Raw genomic sequence first — 16,794 nt, forward strand, 5'->3', positions numbered from 1 at the left:
AGATTTTTAATTTTATGTAACCTTATTTTCTAATGATCCATTCAAGAGATGTTTCCACTATGAAATGAAGAGCAAGGGGAAAGAGCACAAATGATAGAGCCAGTGAGTGAGATGGGGTGTTGAGGAAGGAGAGAATGAAACAAAGACAGAGTGAGTGAACGGCAGGTAGGCATAGAAGAGGAGACTAGAAGTGAAGGTGACTTGCTTTTCCCTGCTCTTGACCTCCCACCCATCTCAAACCAATCGCAAACATACCTTCTATGTAACGTTGGTATGCAGAACTTCACTCCTCAGCCAGTGAGGGTGAGTCCCAAGCCAGGGGCTAGAGAGCAAAAGAATGGATGTGCTCAGACGTTCCTTGCTAGGGACAGTTGATCTGAAACAAGGCCTGCTCTCTTGTTTCCAGCAATTATCTAGAAATTCTGCATGAATCTGCAAGGCACATTGACAGCATAAATTTCCATAAACTGCCCCACCTTCTGCCTTCCTACTTCCTGAGCAGTAGTTGTTTGTGTATAAAGAGAGAGGTCGCAGGCAAGGTAATTTTGTGAGTAGGATACAGAACCCTAAATAGCTGGTGAGAGGTATAAGTTATTTTAAAAGCATAAAAACAGTACACCTGTGAAATGAAATGCTTTCATATGTGATCTTCTGTGTTTATTGTCCTGTGCAAAAAGTTGCACCTTGTGTTTGAAGGTTGAAATTATTTCAAGCTTGCATGGTCGCAGAAATTTCTGAGTGACTTTTATACATTTCTTAGGACTCTTCACTGTCAGGATGGCCGAGTGGTCTAAGGCACTGTGTTTAGGCCACAGTCTCCTCTGGAGGCGTGGGTTCGAATCCCACTTCTGACATGACTTTTGGAGATATAATCTTCTTCATCTGGATAACATCTGATGGAAGTTGCATCTGTTCGTCTTCACCTGGGACGTTATTCCGTCCTCGTCTAGTCAAGAGAGCTTTGGTTTCTCATATATTTCTGTTGTACAAAGTCTTGCTGATAGTTGCAATCCTTACCAAATGAGCTTAGGACCCATGTAAGAGCTCATCTAGAAGAGTCATGCTCTTGTATTCCCTGGCCAGACAGGCCATGCAAATTTGGAAGAATGCCAAGCACCTGGTAGACAGCTGTACTCCAGCACACTTACAGCAATGTCCTCAGAGCTGTGATCAGGGGCTGCTTAGATTTGCGTATTCCACCCTATGTTGTGACATTGAGCTCCCTTGTTGAATTTGCTTTAGTCAGCCAAGATGTGGCTGTTGACTCAATTTCAAAGCAGCTTTGGGCCGTTCAAGTGGCTGGTGAATAGCACTTTCTCTTTGTACGCTTTAAAGGTCTAAAGAGTTCTTCATAGGTACTGCTCTGTATGGATTGTTCAAAGATCTGTTGGAAATGCTTATAATGGGATAAATAAATTGAGGGCATGCCTTTTCGGTACCAAACTTGCATGGCTGTCTGGCTTGTGGAAGGTGCTGCAAATGCAAGTCAGGATGGCCGAGTGGTGTAAGGTGCTGCGTTCAGGTCGCAGTCTCTTCTGGAGGCGTGGGTTCAAATCCCACTTCTGACAAACCTGGGTTTAATCTTTTTTCTTGAGGGAGAAAATCAGATCATTTCCCTCACATGGGCTTATATGGTTGTCTTTTTGGAAAAGTGCAGTGAGTTTTTTTCTTGCTATAGCCACTTATGGCCTAAGATGTGTGTTTTTTTTGTTCACACTATCTTTCTCACTATGTAGATGGACAAGCAACATGTGGTCAGGATGGCCGAGTGGTCTAAGGCGCTGCGTTAAGGCCGCAGTCTCTCCTGGAGGCGTGGGTCCGAATCCCACTTCTGACAAAACTTTAAGTCCATTTTGTCTCTGCTTTCCTTCAGAATCTCAGCTAAAAATTGACAGTGCATATAATATCTGAATAAGTACCAAACTTCAGTTTCAACTGCAAATGAATTTGCCCAATTCTGTCTTCAAGCTCGTATAATATTCTTCTAGCACTAGTGGTGTTTTATGTGTTTTTGGGGGGTGCCTAAAAAATCCCTTTTATTGAAGAAATGGCTTACATTCAGTCTTGTGATATTTTTGGTTTCCAATAAGTAGATTTTTAATTTTATGTAACCTCATTTTCTAATGATCCATTCAAGAGATGTTTCCACTATGAAATGAAGAGCAAGGGGAAAGAGCACAAATGATAGAGCGAGTGAGTGAGATGGGGTGTTGAGGAAGGAGAGAATGAAACAAAGACAGAGTGAGTGAACGGCAGGTAGGCATAGAAGAGGAGACTAGAAGTGAAAGTGACTTGCTTTTCCCTGCTCTTGAACTCCCACCCATCTCAAACCAATCACAAACATACCTTCTATGCAACGTTGGTATGCAGAACTTCACTCCTCAGCCAGTGGGGGTGAGTCCCAAGCCAGGGGCTAGAGAGCAAAAGAATGGATGTGCTCAGACGTTCCTTGCTAGGGACAGTTGATCTGAAACAAGGCGTGCTCTCTTGTTTCCAGCAAGGATCTAGAAATTCTGCATGAATGTGCAAGGCACATTGACAGCATAAATTTGCATAAACTGCCCCACCTTCTGCCTTCCTACTTCCTGAGCAGTAGTTGTTTGTGTATAGAGAGAAAGGTCGCAGGCAAGATAATTTTGTGAGTAGGATACAGAACCCTAAATAGCTGGTGAGAGGTATAAGTTATTCTAAAAGCATAAAAACAGTACACCTGTGAAATGAAATGCTTTCATATGTGATCTTCTGTGTTTATTGTCCTGTGCAAAAAGTTGCACCTTGTGTTTGAAGGTTGAAATTATTTCAAGCTTGCATGGACGCAGACATTTCTGAGTGACTTTTATACATTTCTTAGGACTCTTCACTGTCAGGATGGCCGAGTGGTCTAAGGCGCTGTGTTTAGGCCTTAGTCTCCTATGGAGGCGTGGGTTCAAATCCCACTTCTGAAATGACTTGTGGAGATATAATCTTTTTCATCAGGATAACATCTGATGGAAGTTGCTTCTGTTCGTCTTCACCTGGGACGTTATTCTGTCCTCGTCTAGTCAAGAGAGCTTGGGTTTCTCATATATTTCTGTTGTACAAAGTCTTGCTGATAAAGTGCAATCCTTACCAAATGAGCTTATGACCCATGTAAGAGCTCATCTAGAAGAGTCATTCTCTTGTATTCCCTGGCCAGACAGGCCATACAAATTTGGAAGAATGCCAAGCACCTGGTAGACAGCTGGACTCCAGCACACTTACAGCAATTTCCTCAGGGCAGTGATCAGGGGCTGCTTAGATTTGCGAATTCCACCCTATGTTGTGACATTGAGATCCCTTGTTGAATTTGCTTTAGTCAGCCAAGATGTGGCTATTGACTCAATTTCAAAGCAGCTTTGGGCCGTTCAAGTGGCTGGTGAATAGCACTTTCTCTTTGTACTCATTAAAGGTCTAAAGAGTTCTTCATAGGTACTGCTCTGTATGGATTGTTCAAAGATCTGTTGGAAATGCTTATAATGGGATAAATAAATTGAGGGCATGCTTTTTCGGTACCCCACTTGCATGGCTGTCTGGCTTGTGGAAGGTGCTGCAAATGCAAGTCAGGATGGCCGAGTGGTCTAAGGCGCTGCGTTCAGGTCGCAGTCTCTTCTGGAGGCGTGGGTTCAAATCCCACTTCTGACAAACCTGTGTTTAATCTTCTTTTTTCTTGAGGGAGAAAATCAGATCATTTCCCTCACATGGGCTTATATGGTTGTTTTTTTGGAAAAGTGCAGTGAATTTTTTTCTTGCTATAGCCACTCATGGCCTAAGATGTGTGTTTTTTTTGGTTCACACTATCTTTCTCACTATGTAGATGAACAAGCAACATGTGGTCAGGATGGCCGAGTGGTCTAAGGCGCTGCGTTAAGGCCGCAGTCTCTCCTGGAGGCGTGGGTTCGAATCCCATTTCTGACAAAACTTTAAGTCCATTTTGTCTCTGCGTTCCTTCAGAATCTCAGCTAAAAATTGGCAGTGCATATAATATCTGAATAAGTACCAAACTTCAGTTTCAACTGCAAATGAATTTGCCCAATTCTGTCTTCAAGCTCGTATAATATTCTTCTAGCACTAGTGGTGTTTTATGTGTTTTTTGGGGGGTGCCTAAAAAATCCCTTTTATTGAAGAAATGGCTTACATTCAGTCTTGTGATATTTTTGGTTTCCAATAAGTAGATTTTTAATTTTATGTAACCTTATTTTCTAATGATCCATTCAAGAGATGTTTCCACTATGAAATGAAGAGCAAGGGGAAAGAGCACAAATGATAGAGCCAGTGAGTGAGATGGGGTGTTGAGGAAGGAGAGAATGAAACAAAGACAGAGTGAGTGAACGGCAGGTAGGCATAGAAGAGGAGACTAGAAGTGAAGGTGACTTGCTTTTCCCTGCTCTTGACCTCCCACCCATCTCAAACCAATCACAAACATACCTTCTATGTAACGTTGGTATGCAGAACTTCACTCCTCAGCCAGTGAGGGTGAGTCCCAAGCCAGGGGCTAGAGAGCAAAAGAATGGATGTGCACAGACGTTCCTTGCTAGGGACAGTTGATCTGAAACAAGGCCTGCTCTCTTGTTTCCAGCAAGGATCTAGAAATTCTGCATGAATCTGCAAGGCACATTGACAGCATAAATTTCCATAAACTGCCCCACCTTCTGCCTTCCTACTTCCTGAGCAGTAGTTGTTTGTGTATAAAGAGAGAGGTCGCAGGCAAGGTAATTTTGTGAGTAGGATACAGAACCCTAAATAGCTGGTGAGAGGTATAAGTTATTCTAAAAGCATAAAAACAGTACACCTGTGAAATGAAATGCTTTCATATGTGATCTTCTGTGTTTATTGTCCTGTGCAAAAAGTTGCACCTTGTGTTTGAAGGTTGAAATTATTTCAAGCTTGCATGGTCGCAGAAATTTCTGAGTGACTTTTATACATTTCTTAGGACTCTTCACTGTCAGGATGGCCGAGTGGTCTAAGGCGCTGTGTTTAGGCCGCAGTCTCCTCTGGAGGCGTGGGTTCGAATCCCACTTCTGACATGACTTTTGGAGATATAATCTTCTTCATCTGGATAACATCTGATGGAAGTTGCATCTGTTCGTCTTCACCTGGGACGTTATTCCGTCCTCGTCTAGTCAAGAGAGCTTTGGTTTCTCATATATTTCTGTTGTACAAAGTCTTGCTGATAAAGTGCAATCCTTACCAAATGAGCTTAGGACCCATGTAAGAGCTCATCTAGAAGAGTCATGCTCTTGTATTCCCTGGCCAGACAGGCCATGCAAATTTGGAAGAATGCCAAGCACCTGGTAGACAGCTGTACTCCAGCACACTTACAGCAATGTCCTCAGGGCTGTGATCAGGGGCTGCTTAGATTTGCGTATTCCACCCTATGTTGTGACATTGAGCTCCCTTGTTGAATTTGCTTTAGTCAGCCAAGATGTGGCTGTTGACTCAATTTCAAAGCAGCTTTGGGCCGTTCAAGTGGCTGGTGAATAGCACTTTCTCTTTGTACGCTTTAAAGGTCTAAAGAGTTCTTCATAGGTACTGCTCTGTATGGATTGTTCAAAGATCTGTTGGAAATGCTTATAATGGGATAAATAAATTGAGGGCATGCCTTTTCGGTACCAAACTTGCATGGCTGTCTGGCTTGTGGAAGGTGCTGAAAATGCAAGTCAGGATGGCCGAGTGGTCTAAGGCGCTGCGTTCAGGTCGCAGTCTCTTCTGGAGGTGTGGGTTCAAATCCCACTTCTGACAAACCTGTGTTTAATCTTCTTTTTTCTTGAGGGAGAAAATCAGATCATTTCCCTCACATGGGCTTATATGGTTGTCTTTTTGGAAAAGTGCAGTGAGTTTTTTTCTTGCTATAGCCACTCATGGCCTAAGATGTGTGTTTTTTTTGTTCACACTATCTTTCTCACTATGTAGATGGACAAGCAACATGTGGTCAGGATGGCCGAGTGGTCTAAGGCGCTGCGTTAAGGCCGCAGTCTCTCCTGGAGGCGTGGGTTCGAATCCCACTTCTGACAAACCTTTAAGTACATTTTGTCTCTGCGTTCCTTCAGAATCTCAGCTAAAAATTGGCAGTGCATATAATATCTGAATAAGTACCAAACTTCAGTTTCAACTGCAAATGAATTTGCCCAATTCTGTCTTCAAGCTCTTATAATATTCTTCTAGCACTAGTGGTGTTTTATGTGTTTTTTGGGGGGTGCCTAAAAAATCCCTTTTATTGAAGAAATGGCTTACATTCAGTCTTGTGATATTTTTGGTTTCCAATAAGTAGATTTTTAATTTTATGTAACCTCATTTTCTAATGATCCATTCAAGAGATGTTTCCACTATGAAATGAAGAGCAAGGGGAAAGAGCATAAATGATAGAGCGAGTGAGTGAGATGGGGTGTTGAGGAAGGAGAGAATGAAACAAAGACAGAGTGAGTGAACGGCAGGTAGGCATAGAAGAGGAGACTAGAAGTGAAAGTGACTTGCTTTTCCCTGCTCTTGACCTCCCACCCATCTCAAACCAATCACAAACATACCTTCTATGCAACGTTGGTATGCAGAACTTCACTCCTCAGCCAGTGAGTGTGAGTCCCAAGCCAGGGGCTAGAGAGCAAAAGAATGGATGTGCTCAGACGTTCCTTGCTAGGGACAGTTGATCTGAAACAAGGCCTGCTCTCTTGTTTCCAGCAAGGATCTAGAAATTCTGCATGAATGTGCAAGGCACATTGACAGCATAAATTTGCATAAACTGCCCCACCTTCTGCCTTCCTACTTCCTGAGCAGTAGTTGTTTGTGTATAGAGAGAAAGGTCGCAGGCAAGGTAATTTTGTGAGTAGGATACAGAACCCTAAATAGCTGGTGAGAGGTATAAGTTATTCTAAAAGCATAAAAACAGTACACCTGTGAAATGAAATGCTTTCATATGTGATCTTCTGTGTTTATTGTCCTGTGCAAAAAGTTGCACCTTGTGTTTGAAGGTTGAAATTATTTTAAGCTTGCATGGACGCAGAAATTTCTGAGTGACTTTTATACATTTCTTAGGACTCTTCACTGTCAGGATGGCCGAGTGGTCTAAGGCGCTGTGTTTAGGCCGCAGTCTCCTATGGAGGCGTGGGTTCAAATCCCACTTCTGAAATGACTTTTGGAGATATAATCTTCTTCATCAGGATAACATCTGATGGAAGTTGCTTCTGTTCGTCTTCACCTGGGATGTTATTCTGTCCTCGTCTAGTCAAGAGAGCTTGGGTTTCTCATATATTTCTGTTGTACAAAGTCTTGCTGATAAAGTGCAATCCTTACCAAATGAGCTTATGACCCATGTAAGAGCTCATCTAGAAGAGTCATTCTCTTGTATTCCCTGGCCAGACAGGCCATACAAATTTGGATGAATGCCAAGCACCTGGTAGACAGCTGGACTCCAGCACACTTACAGCAATTTCCTCAGGGCAGTGATCAGGGGCTGCTTAGATTTGCGAATTCCACCCTATGTTGTGACATTGAGATCCCTTGTTGAATTTGCTTTAGTCAGCCAAGATGTGGCTATTGACTCAATTTCAAAGCAGCTTTGGGCCGTTCAAGTGGCTGGTGAATAGCACTTTCTCTTTGTACTCATTAAAGGTCTAAAGAGTTCTTCATAGGTACTGCTCTGTATGGATTGTTCAAAGATCTGTTGGAAATGCTTATAATGGGATAAATAAATTGAGGGCATGCCTTTTCGGTACCCCACTTGCATGGCTGTCTGGCTTGTGGAAGGTGCTGCAAATGCAAGTCAGGATGGCCGAGTGGTCTAAGGCGCTGCGTTCAGGTCGCAGTCTCTTCTGGAGGCGTGGGTTCAAATCCCACATCTGACAAACCTGTGTTTAATCTTCTTTTTTCTTGAGGGAGAAAATCAGATCATTTCCCTCACATGGGCTTATATGGTTGTCTTTTTGGAAAAGTGCAGTGAGTTTTTTTCTTGCTATAGCCACTTATGGCCTAAGATGTGTGTTTTTTTTGTTCACACTATCTTTCTCACTATGTAGATGGACAAGCAACATGTGGTCAGGATGGCCGAGTGGTCTAAGGCGCTGCGTTAAGGCCGCAGTCTCTCCTGGAGGCGTGGGTTCGAATCCCACTTCTGACAAAACTTTATGTCCATTTTGTCTCTGCGTTCCTTCAGATTCTCAGCTAAAAATTGGCAGTGCATATAATATCTGAATAAGTACCAAACTTCAGTTTCAACTGCAAATGAATTTGCCCAATTCTGTCTTCAAGCTCGTATAATATTCTTCTAGCACTAGTGGTGTTTTATGTGTTTTTTGGGGGGTGCCTAAAAAATCCCTTTTATTGAAGAAATGGCTTACATTCAGTCTTGTGATATTTTTGGTTTCCAATAAGTAGATTTTTAATTTTATGTAACCTCATTTTCTAATGATCCATTCAAGAGATGTTTCCACTATGAAATGAAGAGCAAGGGGAAAGAGCACAAATGATAGAGCCAGTGAGTGAGATGGGGTGTTGAGAAAGGAGAGAATGAAACAAAGACAGAGTGAGTGAACGGCAGGTAGGCATAGAAGAGGAGACTAGAAGTGAAGGTGACTTGCTTTTCCCTGCTCTTGACCTCCCACCCATCTCAAACCAATCACAAACATACCTTCTATGCAACGTTGGTATGCAGAACTTCACTCCTCAGCCAGTGAGGGTGAGTCCCAAGCCAGGGGCTAGAGAGCAAAAGAATGGATGTGCTCAGACGTTCCTTGCTAGGGACAGTTGATCTGAAACAAGGCCTGCTCTCTTGTTTCCAGCAAGGATCTAGAAATTCTGCATGAATCTGCAAGGCACATTGACAGCATAAATTTGCATAAACTGCCCCACCTTCTGCCTTCCTACTTCCTGAGCAGTAGTTGTTTGTGTATAAAGAGAGAGGTCGCAGGCAAGGTAATTTTGTGAGTAGGATACAGAACCCTAAATAGCTGGTGAGAGGTATAAGTTATTCTAAAAGCATAAAAACAGTACACCTGTGAAATGAAATGCTTTCATATGTGATCTTCTGTGTTTATTGTCCTGTGCAAAAAGTTGCACCTTGTGTTTGAAGGTTGACATTATTTCAAACTTGCATGGACGCAGAAATTTCTGAGTGACTTTTATACATTTCTTAGGACTCTCCACTGTCAGGATGGCCGAGTGGTCTAAGGCGCTGTGTTTAGGCCGCAGTCTCCTCTGGAGGCGTGGGTTCGAATCCCACTTCTGACATGACTTTTGGAGATATAATCTTCTTCATCAGGATAACATCTGATGGAAGTTGCATCTGTTCATCTTCACCTGGGACGTTATTCCGTCCTCGTCTAGTCAAGAGAGCTTGGGTTTCTCATATATTTCTGTTGTACAAAGTCTTGCTGATAAAGTGCAATCCTTACCAAATGAGCTTAGGACCCATGTAAGAGCTCATCTAGAAGAGTCATTCTCTTGTATTCCCTGGCCAGACAGGCCATACAAATTTGGAAGAATGCCAAGCACCTGGTAGACAGCTGGACTCCAGCACACTTACAGCAATTTCCTCAGGGCAGTGATCAGGGGCTGCTTAGATTTGCGAATTCCACCCTATGTTGTGACATTGAGATCCCTTGTTGAATTTGCTTTAGTCAGCCAAGATGTGGCTATTGACTCAATTTCAAAGCAGCTTTGGGCCGTTCAAGTGGCTGGTGAATAGCACTTTCTCTTTGTACTCATTAAAGGTCTAAAGAGTTCTTCATAGGTACTGCTCTGTATGGATTGTTCAAAGATCTGTTGGAAATGCTTATAATGGGATAAATAAATTGAGGGCATGCCTTTTCGGTACCCCACTTGCATGGCTGTCTGGCTTGTGGAAGGTGCTGCAAACGCAAGTCAGGATGGCCAAGTGGTCTAAGGCGCTGCGTTCAGGTCGCAGTCTCTTCTGGAGGCGTGGGTTCAAATCCCACTTCTGACAAACCTGTGTTTAATCTCCTTTTTTCTTGAGGGAGAAAATCAAATCATTTCCCTCACATGGGCTTATATGGTTGTCTTTTTGGAAAAGTGCAGTGAATTTTTTTCTTGCTATAGCCACTCATGGCCTAAGATGTGTGTTTTTTTTGTTCACACTATCTTTCTCACTATGTAGATGAACAAGCAACATTTGGTCAGGATGGCCGAGTGGTCTAAGGCGCTGCGTAAAGGCCGCAGTCTCTCCTGGAGGCGTGGGTTCGAATCCCACTTCTGACAAAACTTTATGTCCATTTTGTCTCTGCGTTCCTTCAGAATCTCAGCTAAAAATTGGCAGTGCATATAATATCTGAATAAGTACCAAACTTCAGTTTCAACTGCAAATGAATTTGCCCAATTCTGTCTTCAAGCTCTTATAATATTCTTCTAGCACTAGTGGTGTTTTATGTGTTTTTTGGGGGGTGCCTAAAAAATCCCTTTTATTGAAGAAATGGCTTACATTCAGTCTTGTGATATTTTTGGCTTCCAATAAGTAGATTTTTAATTTTATGTAACCTCATTTTCTAATGATCCATTCAAGAGATGTTTCCACTATGAAATGAAGAGCAAGGGGAAAGAGCACAAATGATAGAGCGAGTGAGTGAGATGGGGTGTTGAGGAAGGAGAGAATGAAACAAAGACAGAGTGAGTGAACGGCAGGTAGGCATAGAAGAGGAGACTAGAAGTGAAAGTGACTTGCTTTTCCCTGCTCTTGACCTCCCACCCATCTCAAACCAATCACAAACATACCTTCTATGCAACGTTGGTATGCAGAACTTCACTCCTCAGCCAGTGAGTGTGAGTCCCAAGCCAGGGGCTAGAGAGCAAAAGAATGGATGTGCTCAGACGTTCCTTGCTAGGGACAGTTGATCTGAAACAAGGCCTGCTCTCTTGTTTCCAGCAAGGATCTAGAAATTCTGCATGATTGTGCAAGGCACATTGACAGCATAAATTTGCATAAACTGCCCCACCTTCTGCCTTCCTACTTCCTGAGCAGTAGTTGTTTGTGTATAGAGAGAAAGGTCGCAGGCAAGGTAATTTTGTGAGTAGGATACAGAACCCTAAATAGCTGGTGAGAGGTATAAGTTATTCTAAAAGCATAAAAACAGTACACCTGTGAAATGAAATGCTTTCATATGTGATCTTCTGTGTTTATTGTCCTGTGCAAAAAGTTGCACCTTGTGTTTGAAGGTTGAAATTATTTCAAGCTTGCATGGACGCAGAAATTTCTGAGTGACTTTTATACATTTCTTAGGACTCTTCACTGTCAGGATGGCCGAGTGGTCTAAGGCGCTGTGTTTAGGCCACAGTCTCCTCTGGAGACGTGGGTTCGAATCCCACTTCTGAAATGACTTTTGGAGATATAATCTTCTTCATCAGGATAACATCTGATGGAAGTTGCTTCTGTTTGTCTTCACCTGGGACGTTATTCTGTCCTCGTCTAGTCAAGAGAGCTTGGGTTTCTCATATATTTCTGTTGTACAAAGTCTTGCTGATAAAGTGCAATCCTTACCAAATGAGCTTATGACCCATGTAAGAGCTCATCTAGAAGAGTCATTCTCTTGTATTCCCTGGCCAGACAGGCCATACAAATTTGGAAGAATGCCAAGCACCTGGTAGACAGCTGGACTCCAGCACACTTACAGCAATTTCCTCAGGGCAGTGATCAGGGGCTGCTTAGATTTGCGAATTCCACCCTATGTTGTGACATTGAGATCCCTTGTTGAATTTGCTTTAGTCAGCCAAGATGTGGCTATTGACTCAATTTCAAAGCAGCTTTGGGCCGTTCAAGTGGCTGGTGAATAGCACTTTCTCTTTGTACTCATTAAAGGTCTAAAGAGTTCTTCATAGGTACTGCTCTGTATGGATTGTTCAAAGATCTGTTGGAAATGCTTATAATGGGATAAATAAATTGAGGGCATGCTTTTTCGGTACCCGACTTGCATGGCTGTCTGGCTTGTGGAAGGTGCTGCAAATGCAAGTCATGATGGCCGAGTGGTCTAAGGCGCTGCGTTCAGGTCGCAGTCTCTTCTGGAGGCGTGGGTTCAAATCCCACTTCTGACAAACCTGTGTTTAATCTTCTTTTTTCTTGAGGGAGAAAATCAGATCATTTCCCTCACATGGGCTTATATGGTTGTTTTTTTGGAAAAGTGCAGTGAATTTTTTTCTTGCTATAGCCACTCATGGCCTAAGATGTGTGTTTTTTTTGGTTCACACTATCTTTCTCACTATGTAGATGAACAAGCAACATGTGGTCAGGATGGCCGAGTGGTCTAAGGCGCTGCGTTAAGGCCGCAGTCTCTCCTGGAGGCGTGGGTTCGAATCCCATTTCTGACAAAACTTTAAGTCCATTTTGTCTCTGCGTTCCTTCAGAATCTCAGCTAAAAATTGGCAGTGCATATAATATCTGAATAAGTACCAAACTTCAGTTTCAACTGCAAATGAATTTGCCCAATTCTGTCTTCAAGCTCGTATAATATTCTTCTAGCACTAGTGGTGTTTTATGTGTTTTTTGGGGGGGCCTAAAAAATCCCTTTTATTGAAGAAATGGCTTACATTCAGTCTTGTGATATTTTTGGTTTCCAATAAGTAGATTTTTAATTTTATGTAACCTTATTTTCTAATGATCCATTCAAGAGATGTTTCCACTATGAAATGAAGAGCAAGGGGAAAGAGCACAAATGATAGAGCCAGTGAGTGAGATGGGGTGTTGAAGAAGGAGAGAATGAAACAAAGACAGAGTGAGTGAACGGCAGGTAGGCATAGAAGAGGAGACTAGAAGTGAAGGTGACTTGCTTTTCCCTGCTCTTGACCTCCCACCCATCTCAAACCAATCACAAACATACCTTCTATGTAACGTTGGTATGCAGAACTTCACTCCTCAGCCAGTGAGGGTGAGTCCCAAGCCAGGGGCTAGAGAGCAAAAGAATGGATGTGCTCAGACGTTCCTTGCTAGGGACAGTTGATCTGAAACAAGGCCTGCTCTCTTGTTTCCAGCAAGGATCTAGAAATTCTGCATGAATCTGCAAGGCACATTGACAGCATAAATTTCCATAAACTGCCCCACCTTCTGCCTTCCTACTTCCTGAGCAGTAGTTGTTTGTGTATAAAGAGAGAGGTCGCAGGCAAGGTAATTTTGTGAGTAGGATACAGAACCCTAAATAGCTGGTGAGAGGTATAAGTTATTCTAAAAGCATAAAAACAGTACACCTGTGAAATGAAATGCTTTCATATGTGATCTTCTGTGTTTATTGTCCTGTGCAAAAAGTTGCACCTTGTGTTTGAAGGTTGAAATTATTTCAAGCTTGCATGGTCGCAGAAATTTCTGAGTGACTTTTATACATTTCTTAGGACTCTTCACTGTCAGGATGGCCGAGTGGTCTAAGGCGCTGTGTTTAGGCCGCAGTCTCCTCTGGAGGCGTGGGGTCGAATCCCACTTCTGACATGACTTTTGGAGATATAATCTTCTTCATCTGGATAACATCTGATGGAAGTTGCATCTGTTCGTCTTCACCTGGGACGTTATTCCGTCCTCGTCTAGTCAAGAGAGCTTTGGTTTCTCATATATTTCTGTTGTACAAAGTCTTGCTGATAAAGTGCAATCCTTACCAAATGAGCTTAGGACCCATGTAAGAGCTCATCTAGAAGAGTCATGCTCTTGTATTCCCTGGCCAGACAGGCCATGCAAATTTGGAAGAATGCCAAGCACCTGGTAGACAGCTGTACTCCAGCACACTTACAGCAATGTCCTCAGGGCTGTGATCAGGGGCTGCTTAGATTTGCGTATTCCACCCTATGTTGTGACATTGAGCTCCCTTGTTGAATTTGCTTTAGTCAGCCAAGATGTGGCTGTTGACTCAATTTCAAAGCAGCTTTGGGCCGTTCAAGTGGCTGGTGAATAGCACTTTCTCTTTGTACGCTTTAAAGGTCTAAAGAGTTCTTCATAGGTACTGCTCTGTGTGGATTGTTCAAAGATCTGTTGGAAATGCTTATAATGGGATAAATAAATTGAGGGCATGCCTTTTCGGTACCAAACTTGCATGGCTGTCTGGCTTGTGGAAGGTGCTGCAAATGCAAGTCAGGATGGCCGAATGGTCTAAGGCGCTGCGTTCAGGTTGCAGTCTCTTCTGGAGGCGTGGGTTCAAATCCCACTTCTGACAAACCTGTGTTTAATCTTCTTTTTTCTTGAGGGAGAAAATCAGATCATTTCCCTCACATGGGCTTATATGGTTGTCTTTTTGGAAAAGTGCAGTGAGTTTTTTTCTTGCTATAGCCACTCATGGCCTAAGATGTGTGTTTTTTTTGTTCACACTATCTTTCTCACTATGTAGATGGACAAGCAACATGTGGTCAGGATGGCCGAGTGGTCTAAGGCGCTGCGTTAAGGCCGCAGTCTCTCCTGGAGGCGTGGGTTCGAATCCCACTTCTGACAAACCTTTAAGTACATTTTGTCTCTGCGTTCCTTCAGAATCTCAGCAAAAAATTGGCAGTGCATATAATATCTGAATAAGTACCAAACTTCAGTTTCAACTGCAAATGAATTTGCCCAATTCTGTCTTCAAGCTCTTATAATATTCTTCTAGCACTAGTGGTGTTTTATGTGTTTTTTGGGGGGTGCCTAAAAAATCCCTTTTATTGAAGAAATGGCTTACATTCAGTCTTGTGATATTTTTGGTTTCCAATAAGTAGATTTTTAATTTTATGTAACCTCATTTTCTAATGATCCATTCAAGAGATGTTTCCACTATGAAATGAAGAGCAAGGGGAAAGAGCATAAATGATAGAGCGAGTGAGTGAGATGGGGTGTTGAGGAAGGAGAGAATGAAACAAAGACAGAGTGAGTGAACGGCAGGTAGGCATAGAAGAGGAGACTAGAAGTGAAAGTGACTTGCTTTTCCCTGCTCTTGACCTCCCACCCATCTCAAACCAATCACAAACATACCTTCTATGCAACGTTGGTATGCAGAACTTCACTCCTCAGCCAGTGAGTGTGAGTCCCAAGCCAGGGGCTAGAGAGCAAAAGAATGGATGTGCTCAGACGTTCCTTGCTAGGGACAGTTGATCTGAAACAAGGCCTGCTCTCTTGTTTCCAGCAAGGATCTAGAAATTCTGCATGAATGTGCAAGGCACATTGACAGCATAAATTTGCATAAACTGCCCCACCTTCTGCCTTCCTACTTCCTGAGCAGTAGTTGTTTGTGTATAGAGAGAAAGGTCGCAGGCAAGGTAATTTTGTGAGTAGGATACAGAACCCTAAATAGCTGGTGAGAGGTATAAGTTATTCTAAAAGCATAAAAACAGTACACCTGTGAAATGAAATGCTTTCATATGTGATCTTCTGTGTTTATTGTCCTGTGCAAAAAGTTGCACCTTGTGTTTGAAGGTTGAAATTATTTTAAGCTTGCATGGACGCAGAAATTTCTGAGTGACTTTTATACATTTCTTAGGACTCTTCACTGTCAGGATGGCCGAGTGGTCTAAGGCGCTGTGTTTAGGCCACAGTCTCCTCTGGAGACGTGGGTTCGAATCCCACTTCTGAAATGACTTTTGGAGATATAATCTTCTTCATCAGGATAACATCTGATGGAAGTTGCTTCTGTTCGTCTTCACCTGGGACGTTATTCTGTCCTCGTCTAGTCAAGAGAGCTTGGGTTTCTCATATATTTCTGTTGTACAAAGTCTTGCTGATAACGTGCAATCCTTACCAAATGAGCTTATGACCCATGTAAGAGCTCATCTAGAAGAGTCATTCTCTTGTATTCCCTGGCCAGACAGGCCATACAAATTTGGAAGAATGCCAAGCACCTGGTAGACAGCTGGACTCCAGCACACTTACAGCAATTTCCTCAGGGCAGTGATCAGGGGCTGCTTAGATTTGCGAATTCCACCCTATGTTGTGACATTGAGATCCCTTGTTGAATTTGCTTTAGTCAGCCAAGATGTGGCTATTGACTCAATTTCAAAGCAGCTTTGGGCCGTTCAAGTGGCTGGTGAATAGCACTTTCTCTTTGTACTCATTAAAGGTCTAAAGAGTTCTTCATAGGTACTGCTCTGTATGGATTGTTCAAAGATCTGTTGGAAATGCTTATAATGGGATAAATAAATTGAGGGCATGCCTTTTCGGTACCCCACTTGCATGGCTGTCTGGCTTGTGGAAGGTGCTGCAAATGCAAGTCAGGATGGCCGAGTGGTTTAAGGCGCTGCGTTCAGGTCGCAGTCTCTTCTGGAGGCGTGGGTTCAAATCCCACTTCTGACAAACCTGTGTTTAATCTTCTTTTTTCTTGAGGGAGAAAATCAGATCATTTCCCTCACATGGGCTTATATGGTTGTCTTTTTGGAAAAGTGCAGTGAATTTTTTTCTTGCTATAGCCACTCATGGCCTAAGATGTGTGTTTTTTTTGTTCACACTATCTTTCTCACTATGTAGATGAACAAGCAACATGTGGTCAGGATGGCCGAGTGGTCTAAGGCGCTGCGTTAAGGCCGCAGTCTCTCCTGGAGGCGTGGGTTCGAATCCCGCTTCTGACAAAACTTTAAGTTCATTTTGTCTCTGCGTTCCTTCAGAATCTCAGCTAAAAATTGGCAGTGCATATAATATCTGAATAAGTACCAAACTTCAGTTTCAACTGCAAATGAATTTGCCCAATTCTGTCTTCAAGCTCGTATAATATTCTTCTAGCACTAGTGGTGTTTTATGTGTTTTTTGGGGGGTGCCTAAAAAATCCCTTTTATTGAAGAAATGGCTTACATTCAGTCTTGTGATATTTTTGGTTTCCAATAAGTAGATTTTTAATTTTATGTAACCTTATTTTC

General features: G+C 42.7%; 23 non-coding genes across 23 annotated transcripts; all 23 read left to right on the top strand.

The window, feature by feature from the left end:
- Positions 1-771: 771 nt before the first annotated feature.
- TRNAL-UAG (transfer RNA leucine (anticodon UAG)) lies at positions 772-854 on the top strand. The gene has a single exon. It is a non-coding gene; the product is annotated as a tRNA-Leu (tRNA).
- Positions 855-1,485: 631 nt separating this feature from the next.
- Positions 1,486-1,568, top strand: TRNAL-CAG (transfer RNA leucine (anticodon CAG)). The gene has a single exon. It is a non-coding gene; the product is annotated as a tRNA-Leu (tRNA).
- A 186-nt stretch (positions 1,569-1,754) lies between these two features.
- Positions 1,755-1,837, top strand: TRNAL-AAG (transfer RNA leucine (anticodon AAG)). Its single transcript has one exon. It is a non-coding gene; the product is annotated as a tRNA-Leu (tRNA).
- Positions 1,838-3,577: 1,740 nt separating this feature from the next.
- Positions 3,578-3,660, top strand: TRNAL-CAG (transfer RNA leucine (anticodon CAG)). The gene has a single exon. It is a non-coding gene; the product is annotated as a tRNA-Leu (tRNA).
- Positions 3,661-3,850: 190 nt separating this feature from the next.
- Positions 3,851-3,933, top strand: TRNAL-AAG (transfer RNA leucine (anticodon AAG)). Its single transcript has one exon. It is a non-coding gene; the product is annotated as a tRNA-Leu (tRNA).
- Positions 3,934-4,959: 1,026 nt separating this feature from the next.
- Positions 4,960-5,042, top strand: TRNAL-UAG (transfer RNA leucine (anticodon UAG)). The gene has a single exon. It is a non-coding gene; the product is annotated as a tRNA-Leu (tRNA).
- A 632-nt stretch (positions 5,043-5,674) lies between these two features.
- TRNAL-CAG (transfer RNA leucine (anticodon CAG)) lies at positions 5,675-5,757 on the top strand. The gene has a single exon. It is a non-coding gene; the product is annotated as a tRNA-Leu (tRNA).
- Positions 5,758-5,946: 189 nt separating this feature from the next.
- Positions 5,947-6,029, top strand: TRNAL-AAG (transfer RNA leucine (anticodon AAG)). The gene has a single exon. It is a non-coding gene; the product is annotated as a tRNA-Leu (tRNA).
- Positions 6,030-7,055: 1,026 nt separating this feature from the next.
- TRNAL-UAG (transfer RNA leucine (anticodon UAG)) lies at positions 7,056-7,138 on the top strand. The gene has a single exon. It is a non-coding gene; the product is annotated as a tRNA-Leu (tRNA).
- A 632-nt stretch (positions 7,139-7,770) lies between these two features.
- TRNAL-CAG (transfer RNA leucine (anticodon CAG)) lies at positions 7,771-7,853 on the top strand. Its single transcript has one exon. It is a non-coding gene; the product is annotated as a tRNA-Leu (tRNA).
- Positions 7,854-8,042: 189 nt separating this feature from the next.
- Positions 8,043-8,125, top strand: TRNAL-AAG (transfer RNA leucine (anticodon AAG)). The gene has a single exon. It is a non-coding gene; the product is annotated as a tRNA-Leu (tRNA).
- Positions 8,126-9,151: 1,026 nt separating this feature from the next.
- On the top strand, positions 9,152-9,234 carry TRNAL-UAG (transfer RNA leucine (anticodon UAG)). Its single transcript has one exon. It is a non-coding gene; the product is annotated as a tRNA-Leu (tRNA).
- A 632-nt stretch (positions 9,235-9,866) lies between these two features.
- On the top strand, positions 9,867-9,949 carry TRNAL-CAG (transfer RNA leucine (anticodon CAG)). Its single transcript has one exon. It is a non-coding gene; the product is annotated as a tRNA-Leu (tRNA).
- Positions 9,950-10,138: 189 nt separating this feature from the next.
- On the top strand, positions 10,139-10,221 carry TRNAL-AAG (transfer RNA leucine (anticodon AAG)). Its single transcript has one exon. It is a non-coding gene; the product is annotated as a tRNA-Leu (tRNA).
- Positions 10,222-11,247: 1,026 nt separating this feature from the next.
- Positions 11,248-11,330, top strand: TRNAL-UAG (transfer RNA leucine (anticodon UAG)). The gene has a single exon. It is a non-coding gene; the product is annotated as a tRNA-Leu (tRNA).
- Positions 11,331-11,962: 632 nt separating this feature from the next.
- TRNAL-CAG (transfer RNA leucine (anticodon CAG)) lies at positions 11,963-12,045 on the top strand. The gene has a single exon. It is a non-coding gene; the product is annotated as a tRNA-Leu (tRNA).
- Positions 12,046-12,235: 190 nt separating this feature from the next.
- On the top strand, positions 12,236-12,318 carry TRNAL-AAG (transfer RNA leucine (anticodon AAG)). Its single transcript has one exon. It is a non-coding gene; the product is annotated as a tRNA-Leu (tRNA).
- Positions 12,319-13,343: 1,025 nt separating this feature from the next.
- Positions 13,344-13,426, top strand: TRNAL-UAG (transfer RNA leucine (anticodon UAG)). Its single transcript has one exon. It is a non-coding gene; the product is annotated as a tRNA-Leu (tRNA).
- A 632-nt stretch (positions 13,427-14,058) lies between these two features.
- Positions 14,059-14,141, top strand: TRNAL-CAG (transfer RNA leucine (anticodon CAG)). The gene has a single exon. It is a non-coding gene; the product is annotated as a tRNA-Leu (tRNA).
- Positions 14,142-14,330: 189 nt separating this feature from the next.
- On the top strand, positions 14,331-14,413 carry TRNAL-AAG (transfer RNA leucine (anticodon AAG)). Its single transcript has one exon. It is a non-coding gene; the product is annotated as a tRNA-Leu (tRNA).
- Positions 14,414-15,439: 1,026 nt separating this feature from the next.
- TRNAL-UAG (transfer RNA leucine (anticodon UAG)) lies at positions 15,440-15,522 on the top strand. Its single transcript has one exon. It is a non-coding gene; the product is annotated as a tRNA-Leu (tRNA).
- A 632-nt stretch (positions 15,523-16,154) lies between these two features.
- On the top strand, positions 16,155-16,237 carry TRNAL-CAG (transfer RNA leucine (anticodon CAG)). The gene has a single exon. It is a non-coding gene; the product is annotated as a tRNA-Leu (tRNA).
- A 189-nt stretch (positions 16,238-16,426) lies between these two features.
- TRNAL-AAG (transfer RNA leucine (anticodon AAG)) lies at positions 16,427-16,509 on the top strand. The gene has a single exon. It is a non-coding gene; the product is annotated as a tRNA-Leu (tRNA).
- The last annotated feature ends 285 nt before the right edge of the window (positions 16,510-16,794 follow it).

This window comes from Lissotriton helveticus, chromosome 8 (genome assembly GCF_964261635.1).
Source record: "Lissotriton helveticus chromosome 8, aLisHel1.1, whole genome shotgun sequence".
In the NCBI taxonomy this organism is placed as follows: Eukaryota; Metazoa; Chordata; class Amphibia; order Caudata; family Salamandridae; genus Lissotriton; species Lissotriton helveticus.